At 36.3% G+C, this 12,531-nt stretch overlaps 1 long non-coding RNA gene across 1 annotated transcript in view; it reads right to left on the bottom strand.

Moving 5' to 3' along the window:
• Positions 1 to 4,777: 4,777 nt before the first annotated feature.
• Positions 4,778 to 12,531, bottom strand: part of LOC120224165 — a 45,286-nt gene continuing 37,532 nt past the window's right edge. The window contains exon 5 of the long non-coding RNA XR_005526489.1: positions 4,778 to 4,889. This is a non-coding gene — a long non-coding RNA (uncharacterized LOC120224165). The remainder of the gene's footprint in view (positions 4,890 to 12,531) is intronic.

Here is a 12,531-nt window from a genome sequence, read left to right on the forward strand (position 1 = left end):
AAGTGAGAAGACATAGCCACTGCCCAGAGATGAGGCCTGGATCTGGGGCTTTCAGGGAGATGGGAGAAGTAGATGAAAGGCATAAGGGAAAGTTATCTGCACTTAAACTAGCTGCCAGGGCAAAAGAACTATCTTACTAGATAGGATGGGAAAAGACTACCAAAAATGAGTGTGAAGTTCTGAAAATGCCCCCAGAATGTTTAGAAAAAGACATCAAACTAGGAATGCAGGGCCTCTTTTCCTTGCCTCCTTAATGGGCTCATGCCCATGGAGCAGAACACCTTTTTTCAGGCCCAAACACCTTGCCCCCTGGATCAAACTGCAGTAGTAGCTTTAGGCCTGAGCACTACTCCTTCTGAATTTCTCTAATGACCTAAGTTAGAATGGGCTCAGCTCAACCTGTTGCCAGATGAGCCCTTGACCAGAGCCTCTGGAAATTACCAGCTATACATAGCAAGGGGCACTAAGGAAAAGCAAATTCTCTTTACATTATTTTCTCTTTGTTGTTGTTGTTGTTGTTGTTCCCTGAGATAGAACTTGCCCTATTCGATAACCCCAGCCATGGTGCACACATTCCTCAGAATGATATCACAGAAAATCTATTCTCAACATGGAAAGGGATAGGAACCACATCTGGAATCACACGGTGTTCTTTGTGTGAAGAGCTCTTCAGTTTCACTTCAACTTTTATGAAGGAAATTCTATTCCTGTGGGAAACCATTTCAAAAACAATATATTGAAAAAGAAAGAAGAAAAATGAACTCCATTATACCAATGGTACATTCATTTTTCTGTTTTGCTCTGTTTCTTCAATTTGTAAAATGCACACCAAAGACTATTAGAGAATATAATTTGAATTGCTTCATTTTAAAGTGTTGAGAATTTAAATAAAAAAAAACTGCAGCGAAATGAAGACAAGTCTCCCTTTATTTTTTAACACCTGAATTTGATTATAACTTTCAGTTCTGAAATTTGAAATTGTACAGGGCTATTACCTCAAAGTAAATTATACATACTCTTATCACACACTAAAAAGCATGAGTAATTATCTGGCAGTCATGTGTTTTCTACCCACATTCACATACACACACAGACACTGTAGTATGAGCAATTTGTGCAAGCCGAGCTATTGATCACACATTCATCTAGCCCATAGTAGTTAAGTTGACATCCCAGGGTCTCTGGGGGTACTCTGAACCAAGGATCATTTTGATTATTTACATATAGTATATATTTAATTCTCATAAGAACCCTGTAGGGTGAATATTCCTCTCCCCACTTTACAATGCAGAAATTGAGGCTCAGAAGGGTTAAATAACTTTCCAAAGGACACAGAGACTATAAGTGACAGGTATGGGCTGAATTGTATCCCTTACAAAATTCATATGTTGAAGTCCTAACCTTCAGTACCTGAGAATGTAATTATATTTGGAGATAAGATCTTTAAGTAATTAAGTTAAAATGAAGTCATTAGTATGGACTCTAATTCAATATGGTTGGTGTCCTTATAAGAAGAAAGAGACATTAGGGATGTGCATCTACAGTGGAAATACCATGTGAAGACACTGTGAGAAAGCCTTGATGGATAGACACCAAGGAGAGAGGCCTCAGAAGAAACTGACCTAGCCAACTCCTCAATCTTGGACTTCTAGCCTCCAGATTTGTGAGAAAATTAATTTCTGTTGTTTAAGCCACCCAGTGTACGTTGCCTTGTTATGACAGTCCTAGCAAACTAATTACAGCAACCAACCGAGAATTTTCATCTTATCTGCAACTATCCTGAAATCATTTTTCACTAGGGAATCGGTCTGGGAGAAAATGGGGTTAATGGAGAATTACTTTTACTTAATATGTAATATGCCAAGGCAAACTAGGGTTTAGCTAAAGGTAACCAAGTTATCCAAGATGGCCCAATGTGGGGGTTGTGGTGGTAATGTGGTGATGTTGGAGGAACATGTGGATGTTCCTAGGGAGGAAGAGCATAGCAGCAGAAGGTTCTAGGCAGTAATAACTCAAACCCAGAAGAGCTAGCAGTAGTATTTTTCCTTCTGGTAATTAGCTTATTAAATCAGACCCAGACCATGACCAGAGTGTTAGATGCAGGATCCAGTCCCCCTCATGTAACCCAGAACAGGGAATTGGAAAAAGTGTACTGAGGGGCCCCAAAGCACCCCCTCTCCCACCAATTTTCCACATATTGCCCTGGAGTCTTGATGACTAAAGAATTGGGCCCCTCTTCTGGTCCAACACAGATCGCTGGGGTGGGGGGGGCAGAGCAGAAACCAGGCCAATGCCTGGTGACCCAGACAAGCTCCCCAGGATGTGGAAAGGGGCCAATTCTCCTCCCCACAATGAATTTTTCCTTCTCAGAATTTGATATACCACCCAAAGTAGAGAAAGGGAACACAATTATCTATGGAATCCAGTTTGCTTAGATGTCACTTTAAATGAATAGGAGCCAGCTTCAAATAAAACAACTACTCCCTCTTTCTGGTTTTCCAGGGCAGAATCTGTGATTTTCTCTATCTGCTCTTCCCCACCCTCCTACCACTATCATGGATGAGGTTCCATCTTTTGGCCTTGATGGATACCCAGTTCAGCTCATAAATCCCTCTCTTATAATTCTCATGTTTTTCTATCAGTTAACAAACTTCCAAAAAAATATTCTCAAGTCTTTGTAATTTGATATTTATGATATGCAAGCTGCCCAAAACCCAGAGATTGGGCAAGAGCCCTTTCTTCCCAGACTTAAGGGCTGTACTAGGCTATATAGTTCCCTAGGGAACTGGAGTACTGAACAGAAAATTGAGGCAGAAACAGTATTGGCTTTCATCAATCTCTTAGGACAGGTACTTATCAGCATAGAACTCCTGAGTTTTTAATACACAAACCCCCAAGGCTTGCTAAATACTGAACCTAAAACTGTACTCCACTCCACCTCCCACTGTTCCCCCACTGGCAAAATGAAAGCTCTAATGTTCCTGTTTGGTTCTGCTATGGTTAGAGTCAGCCAGAATGGAACTCTGCAGATCCATCAGTGATGGCCTCCATATCTCAGCAGAGTGGGCCTGGGGTGAGTAAGACTTGCTTTGGTTAACACAGTCACTGGGAATCCTCTTATTGCCTAAAGAGTCTAACCCTGTAGTGGGAGACTCTCTAGAAATGACTCCAAAGTAGTGAGATATTGAAACTACTCTCTCAAAGCTTCTGGGGGGTCTGAGATGGACAGTAAACAGTGTAATATCCATGACCCTGATGTCATAGTGGAAACTGACCAGACTAGCCTTCTCTTATAATTATTATAGAGTGATATTATAAATGTAGAATAAATTCTATTAATACATGTACTTCCCTTCACCCACAATACATTCTTTAGGGGTGGGGTCTTCAGGTGGGTAGCTACCTTGGTCTATTGGTCACCTTGTAGGTATGTATGGATATTTTTTTCCCAGGAAACTGCCTGGGTTTTCATCATATATCAAACTGTATTGTTGGAATTGAGTAAGATCCAGAGTCTCTGTCCAGAGTCTCAACTTTCAAGTGTGGAGAACAGAGCAATGGCATGGACCTCTACAATGGGAGCAACACCATCCAGCCATGGAAGCCTGGCTTCTGTTTTCTGTAGGGAAGTGCTCCTTTCTATGATTGTTTCACTTAGGATTACTGCTCTTCACACTCTTACACTCTTTACTCTCTTAGATATATGCAAATTAGGCTGATCTAATATATAAAAATGCTAGAAAGCTGAGGTTGCCCTCACCAACAGCAGACAGCCTTGGTGGGCTAGTGTTGGTAAATTTCTGTGGTTAGAACTGGCACCTATATTATCACTCAGAGAATCTTATATTCTACATACTTGATATTATTTTGCTTAACTACTTCTCTATATTTCAGATGCTGATGGTCTCTGTCCCCTCATAAGATGTCCTACAGAACTAGTAAATCCATGAATATTAGAGTTATAATAAACAGTCACATGTCATCTGAGCCAAAGCCCCACATGATGAGGAAAATTCTACTGCCATGTAGCAATCATCACTTCAATACTTACAGTGTTGGGAAGTTCACTGCTTTGTGAAGAGCCTATTCCATTATTACATAGGCTCTCCACAAAGATGTTACTGCTTCTTTTTTTTTCCCCCTTCAAACTGTGCTAAAATCTGGATGTTAATCCAGGCTCTCCTATTAGCTCCATCACCCTAGACAGAATCCAATACATGAGGCTGCTGGTGAGCTCTTGACCAAAGCCGGTGGTTCTCAAAGTGTGCCTCTCACTAATCTCCCTCCCTCCCTGTACTCCAACAAAGCAGTCCTACTTCCTCTGTTCTTCATGGTGAGATCCTGGGTGAGATTTCATTTTCAGATTGAGCTCTTGTGCTTCACACAAATGGTCCTCTACCTGCTCCCATAAAGCAGACAGAGAAAAGCTTCCAGGCTCATACAATCTGTGAACACAAACAATATGTACCAGGAAAACTTCACATGGCAAGTTTAACATGACCCATGAAGTAATTCTCTTGAAGTAATACACATCACTGAAAGCAAGGGGAAAAGAACAAAAGCATAATCTTCTTTATAGTTTGTTCTTTGTCCGGTAACTTTACATGTATAATGAACCTTATAAATCTGGATGAGGGTAAAGGGAATAAAGGAAGCTAGCCAATTGTCATCCCAAACAAAAACAGGAAAGTTGTAGATGATGTCTTTACTCTCATTTACCATTTGGTGTATAAAAGAGAAAGTTACCTCATGTTAAGAGGGAGGAAGAGTAACCAGGTTGTACCACTAATCTGGACCATGGATGCCTCTCTTTGGGGCTCTCCTTCCTAAGATGTTGTTTTGTTCAGATCTTTGAAGTAATTGAAGAAACAAGTCTTCATCTTTCAGGGCTTAAAAATTAGTGCAGATAAACAAAAAAATTATTACTTCATCTTTTCCTGAGCAATGAAGAAACTTTACTTAAAAACTTGACTAGTGTCTAACTCTTGGCATTTTGAACCTTTTATTCACTGCTATATAATCCTGTTAGGTTAGTGTCCTTGTAAAAAAGATACCAGAGCTTTCACTCTCTCCCCTGTGAAGGCACAGCGAGAAGAGGGCTGTCTGTAAGCCAGGAAGAAAGTCATTACTAGAAACTAAACCTTGCCAGACACTGGTGTTGGACTTTCCAGCTTCCAGAACTTTAAGAAAATAATTTTCTGTTATTTAAGCCAGGTAGTCTGTTGTAGCCTGAGAAGACTAAAACAAAAGAGTAAAACCTATGCCTCAGTTTTCCAGGGAAAACATAAAAATAACACTGATTTCTATGTGTATATCATTAGACAATCTACAAAGTTTGTCACATCCATTATTTTTAAAGTTTCTAACTGCAGACCTAAATGTACATTAAAATATGCATTTTACAAAAGGGAAAACAGGATAGAAGAAGGAAGGTGATTCATGCAGTATCACATGGAAGGGAGGGGGTCAAAATCAGAACTACTACCCAGACCATTGTTCTCTGCACAACACTAACCTGCTCTATAACCATCAATCTTCACACCATTATGTCATCTGCAAATCTGATAAGAAGGTTTCAATGTCTTCACACAAACATCAATAAAAGTATTTAATGGGGAGTTGTTACTTATACTTTCTAACCTGAAGATGACAAATGGGTCTCATCTTGTAAGCCAATTGATTTTTTTGGCAGTGGCTGCCAATCCTGGGTATTGACAAGGACTGTAAGGTCATGTTACCAAAGGAAATCTAGATTGACTATCAACATTGGTCATAGGCACAGGAAGTGGAGTGTGCAGCATGTAAACCTGGAATTACACATACTACTCCAACCCCCAAGACAAAATGGAGTCCTCATGGATGAACAAAAATGCTTTCCAGCATGAAGAACAAAATTATATAAACAAGGTTGTCCAAGGATCTTTTTCTTAGAATTATTTTTTGAATTACTTCTCCCTGATTGTTTCTCCCTGAATTCTCATTCTTTGTCAGTATAGAAAGTTGGTCCCTCAAAATTAAATTCCAAAATAAATTCCTCACATGAAATTTTATATAGGAGATAACTAGTGTCTAAGAGACAAGTTTTTCAAGATTTTATAATAAACACAGAAGCAGATTTCATGAAGGATTGAGAAGGAAAAAATTGGTTCTCAAGAACATTCATAGCAACTATTTCATGGTTGGTAGAACAATTGGATATATAATCAGCGAGTAAACAACTTTGATTATAGTGGATTATACCAAGAGACATAATAATATGGCTGTAATTATATATCAGCAGTTGTGCCTCAAATTCTTCTTTTAGAAAATAGCTACTATAAGCTTTACAGAAATAGATTCAAGATAATAAGAAACATAAGTATCACGGTAAAAGCCCTTTGAGGCTAAAAAAGTGGTATCTTACCCCTCCCCATTCCTCCAGTCTTAAAGATACTCAAAAATAAATCCTTACTGTACAGGACAATAAACTACAAAGCATGTCCGGCTAATTTTTCCCCTAATTATTCAGTCCTGTAAGCTAGATGCATGCTTTAAAAACAGATACATGCTTAAAATTATTTAAGAAGTAAAATGGTTCAAATAAGACTAATTTATAAATACTTAATAACAGAAGCAATTTCATATAACTACTTTTCTTACCAAAGCTTATAAAATGTCACTTTCATTTACCAAAATTGATAAAAGCTGTTTTTATTATTATGGAAACTAGAGATATGTAAATAAGATTATTTTAGTAAAAGATTAGAACAGGCTTTAATTCTCTCTTATTGATTTTTAAGAATAAGTTCTGATTCTTGAAGATAAAGCTTTTTACATTAATTTTGAAAAGTAATATTCCTAAAGGTTTCATTGCAGCTTTCCTCCACTTGGGTTCTATGAGCTAGATGTTCTCTATTCCTAGTATTTATGTTCCTGAGAAAAGCTCTCTGGTAACATAGATATGACGTCAAACTTCTGATATATTTGTAAAATAAAAGTAAATTATAAAATTGGTACACAGAAAAATTGAGAAAGTATGAAGCTCTAGCAGAAACACTTAAATTTCATGTAAAAACTAAGGGCAATCTAAACCCACTTAGTGACAGGTTTGATTTCAATAAAATAAGACACTCTATTCTTATTTCACAAAGAACTTATTTTCAAATTTATCATCAACTACTCAAATATTCTTTCTTTGAAAATAGGACTCAAATGAGATAAAATTAACCTGAGTTCTAGAAATACACAAAGGTCTCAGTTATATTTTCTTAAAGTCATAGAATTGGATACTTAAAAAACGCTACTAGATTTGTATCAGAAGTAGTTAACTTTTTGATTCAAGTTATTGGACAGAAAGTAATAAAAATATCTTAACTTTATTAAGTGTGTTAGTGCTCCCAACACGCACATGCTTCTGTTCCACTTGTCATCGGTGCCCCCTTCCTGTGTGGTCTGGGAGAGACTAACTGACCTCTACTTGATGAAAGCTCTGAGCTTTCCTCAAATTTCCCAAAAGTACAAGATGAGAGAACAGAGAATATTCCATATTCTTAAGGTCATTTTGGCCTCCAGGCTCCTTCTGCTCAATTCAAATGTTAACTGAGATGCAATATATCCCCCTTCATTGAGTTCCACAAAAAACTCTACTCTTACAAAGCTTGTGAAAGTGTATAGAATTTCTGAAGATTTTGGGGGGGTGATGGGAGACTTGGAAGGGGTTTATATTGCAGGACACAGGTAATCTCAGATGAACATATTCATCTCTATTCTTTTCCTATGGTTCAGTTTCTTCATTACTGGGAATGTACACCTGTCCATCTCCCCATACTTTTGGGTGATTATAGTGTCCCTGCCTCCCTCCCTACTTGCCCCTAGTCTTAGGAGCAAACTCCTCTTTTTGTCTAGAGCCACAAATTCTCCAACAAAATGCTCATTAAGATACCATCTGTGCCTGAATATAAAAGATCCAAGAATGCATCTTCCAAAAGAGAAGATCCCTTTTAAAAAGTATCTCATCAACTTAAATATATATATATACATTATATATATGTAGATATATATATGTAGATAAATGATTGATACAGGAGAAATAGTCAAATGTCTTCTTATAATATTGAGTTTATCAACTGAATCACACAATCATATTTTTAAAAACATGATATAGAACTTATATTGCTATATAAAATACTAGGTTTTTATCCTCATTCTCACAGTTCATGAAAATTCTTCACAATTGACATGAGTGTTTTTGCCATCAATAGAGCCTTTGTTAAGTCATCTAACACAGTTCTTCCAAACACATCAAGTTCGTTTCTTTCTAACTAGTTGGAAGTACAGCATGTTTAATCTTGCCAGACTGCTTATACTGAAATTTTATCCCAAGTCATAAGAATCAACTTGTTATTTATGTTCTCCATAACGTAACCATTTAATTTATTGCCTTTTAAAGTGACATTTAAACCTTATTTACAATGACATTCAACACTTACAATTCAGAGGTCACCCTAGAGAATAATGATTAGAGCTGGGTTAAATTTCTCTGCCTTTTTTTTTATAATCAAGTCTTTCAGGTGACCTTTATAAACAACTGAAATTAACATTGATTGAAGCTGTTTCAGACAGATATTCCCCAAATAGTTCTATGTCTTCCAATTATTAAAAGAATGACATATGAGACTTAAATTTAAGGTTGCTCTCTTTTTTGGAAGGATAATTTTGAGGGGGGAAAAACTGTAAACTCTCACCTTATAATCTAGTATATAGGCAATTATTCCTTAACGTCCTCCCTAGGACAGACTGTGGGACCAATTGTTAAAATTTTCCTTTTTACGCATACACTAATTATATCATTTAATCTTTGTAACAGGGCAAATATTAATCTTATGTATCAGATGAAGAAACTGAAGTTCAAAGAAACATAATGACTTGCCTAGTATCAGATCATTGACATTGGGTGAAGACTAGTTAAGTGGTTTTCCTTAGAATAAAATAAAAACAAAATATAATAACCTTTCAAAGTTACTAAGAGAGTAAATCTTAAATGCTATCAACACACACAAAAAACTGTAATTATGTGAAGGGATGGCAGTGTTAGCTCATGTTCTGGGGTGATCATTTTGCAATATGTTAAGTGTATAAAATCAACATATTGTACACTTTAACTTACATGATGTTGTACATCAATTACATCCCATTAAAGCTGGAGGAGAAAATGTGTATAATGATCTCATAGTACTGTTGTAATAATAGAAAAATGAAAGACTACAAAATTAATTATTAAAAAAATAATAATGCTATAACCTGGATAATGGTCTGTGATGAAGAGGAATGATTTTCCAGCAAATGGCTTTGTAATATAAAAAAATAAATATAATTCTTTATGTATTCTTTCATTGCCTGATAATTTAAAACATCCCTTGGAATTCTTTTCAAGGCCCTCCCGGTTTTGCCTGTGATTGGATATTTTATTATCAAATTCAAAGGTTTAAATAATTATTTTTCTCTTGCTTTAATTTTCACATTTTTAAAGAAGTTGTTCCTATGTTAAAGTAAGAAATCATCTAATTGATACTTGCTTATTTTTAAAACTAAAATGACTAAAACATTATTTCAGTCTTTCCAAGAAAAATTTTGTTTATTACTATACTGAAATAATGGATTTTTTTTCTCAAGAATCTCACGGGGACATGCTTGGGTGGCTCAGCCAGTTAAGCGTCTTACTTCGGCTCAGGTCATGATCTACGAGTTTGTGAGTTCAAGTCCCACATCGGGCTCTGTGCTGACAGCTCAGAGCCTGGAGCCTGCTTCAGATTCTGTGTCTCCCTCTCTCTCTGCCCCTCCCTCACTTGTGCTCTGTCTCTGTCTCTCAAAAATATATAAATGTAAAAAAACATTTAAAAAAAAAAGAATCTCAGGGGGACAATTCAGCAGGAGGAGGGCACTCAGAAATAAGACTGCTCTTCTCAGGAGAGAACAAGCCTGATGGTAGGTGGGACTTTGAAAGGGGTAGGGTTTGGGCTGAGGACTGTAAAATTTGGGGTGTGTGTGCAAAAAAGAGGACCACGTGCAAAGAAAAGGGGGTAGGGAGAGAGGCTGATTTTTAAACAGCTGTTCCAAAGGTAAAAACATTGAGAAGGAGAACTGCTAATAGACCTGGGGGAGCTTTGGTGTATAATGCACAATGTGAGATTACTGTGTCACCCCTTTAAAAAAAACATAGCAAACTCTAAGTTTCTTTGTCCTTTCATGTAGACATGAAAGCACTTTGTGCTTTGTGTACAAATCCCTTTTGGGGTAAGCAAGAGAGCACAAAGAAGAGGTAACCAAGCTAAATTCTTGAAGGAGAGTCTGAGTGGAGCTCAGGACTTTGGGACTGTCAAATCCTGGATTCAGATCAACCTTTTAACATTTTAAAATGCCAAATACTTTGCTTTTGTCCTCATTCAGGAAACATAAGACCTGAGCAATTTACATGGTTCCTAAAATGAATCCAAACTGAAAGAAGATACCAGTTCATGCATAACAAAAACTTGGTCTCATAGACTGGAGCGCCTACATCTTTAGCATGGTCACCTCCTCAGCTTGAACCCCAAACATCATCAGAAACCACCTAATTATAATTAATTCACTGTAAGAAACCACTATCTTGGGGATCAGAAAGGACCCAAATTCATACAATCAGTATATTTTTCTTCTTGTAGGTGAATACAGCTGAGCAAACAAATCAGAAGTCCCCTTGTTCAGAAGGCATTTTGGTGGGATGAAATTAGAGCAAGCAGAAACATTATTTTGAACCTCAGAATGAGCAAAGTCTTGTTTAAAAACAAAATAAAACAAAACACAAAACACACACTCTTGAAAGTCCATTGGGAATACTCCCTGGATCCATAACTACACTGGAACTCATGTGAAGGCAAATACTCTTAAGTCTTAGCAGCTAAGTAAACTGTGCTCTTTGACTGAGTAGCCCCCACCTTATTAACAAGAGTCTTTCTTTGGACATAATGATTCATTCAAACTGGAGACAGCTAAGACTGTCTTTCCAGTGACTTTGCATATCTATGCAATTATCTTCTCTGCTTTGACCTTCAAGTTTAACTGTCAATAAGCAATCTTATTTCTTTAATTTCTGGCACCTTGCTGAAGCCCACACTGCAGGTTCCTGAGAAAATACTACCATTCTCTCCAAAATAACAGGGCTATAATTTCTGTATAAGAAACTATACTGTCACTCATTCCTTTCTAAGAAGAATTGTTCTACAAATATCTATTTTTCCTTTTTTACTTAATTTTAAAGACTCTAAGAAACCTGTAGAAACTTAAAGGTACAAAGTCTTGCAAAAAAATTTCAATGACATTTGCTCTTAAAGGTTTAGGCTTTGAACATTAGTAGAAGATGTGTCTTTGTAAGTATCCTTGTCAACACCTCATTTTGCTCCATTTCAACATGTTTAGATTCAATAGCAATTCTTACCTAATTGTCTCTTCATTGCTAAGTCCAAATGGAATTCTAGTTTATCAACTACTTATGTGGTTTACTTATTTGTTTTTAATTTTTGTTCTTCAGTAAAGTTAAAACAAAAACATCAATAACAACTGCAGAATGCATTTCAAAGGGCTTTGTGCTTCCTGGGACAATCTAGTATCATAGCAATCACTAAAAGCCTAAGTGTCCTTAAAAAAAAACAGGTCTGGAAAATGTTACTTGGCCTTTTGATATATTGGGCATATTTCCATGGCATTCCAAGATTTAAATAATGCATCGAACCCTTCCCTACCCATTCTGATTAATTATTCATTTACAAATATTTATTGAGCATCTCTATTTTGTGTCAAGGACTATATTAGGTATGAGCCATACAACAATAGCTTTATATCTAGAGTCAGTGTCTACAACCTTTTAAATTGATCAATGCTATTAGAAAAAAAGGTACTATACCCATTAAAAAATTTATTTGTAAATTACATATATGTGTTCCTGTACTGATATCTTATATATTATGGGAATTCATCAAAAGCTGCCATTTTAAATAGATGAGAATTTCAAAAGTTAACAAGAAATATGTGTTCTAATATTTTCTTGCCACATCCCCTGGATCAATTTGCATAGCAACTAAGGTGTGTGCATGTCTCACTTTGAAGACCACTGAACCTGTTTTCCAATGTTTAATGCATCTGTTGTTGATATTTAAATAGTGAATTTGTAAAGTGCAAGTGTATTCATTGAACTATTTCACAGATGAACACACCTCTTTCAAAATGTAATGTGAATTTAAGAATTACATGTCAGTGCAGGAAAACGACTTAAAAAGATATATATTTTTTGTTAAACTTATGCAATCCCAGACACCAAATTATGTTATGATTTTAGATTGGTAACTTACATAATATATGACATGAAATAAATACTCCAGCTTGGAATTCTGACAGAGAATATAAATATTTTATTTTATAGTTCTATTTCTTTAACTTTGTACTAATCAATATGAATTAAATTTAATGGCATGTCAATACAATATACAAGAGAGTGATTACATAGGTTCTATTATGTAG

Source organism: Hyaena hyaena, unplaced genomic scaffold (assembly GCF_003009895.1).
Source record: "Hyaena hyaena isolate Hyena2069 unplaced genomic scaffold, ASM300989v1 scaffold_1118, whole genome shotgun sequence".
Classification (NCBI taxonomy): Eukaryota; Metazoa; Chordata; class Mammalia; order Carnivora; family Hyaenidae; genus Hyaena; species Hyaena hyaena.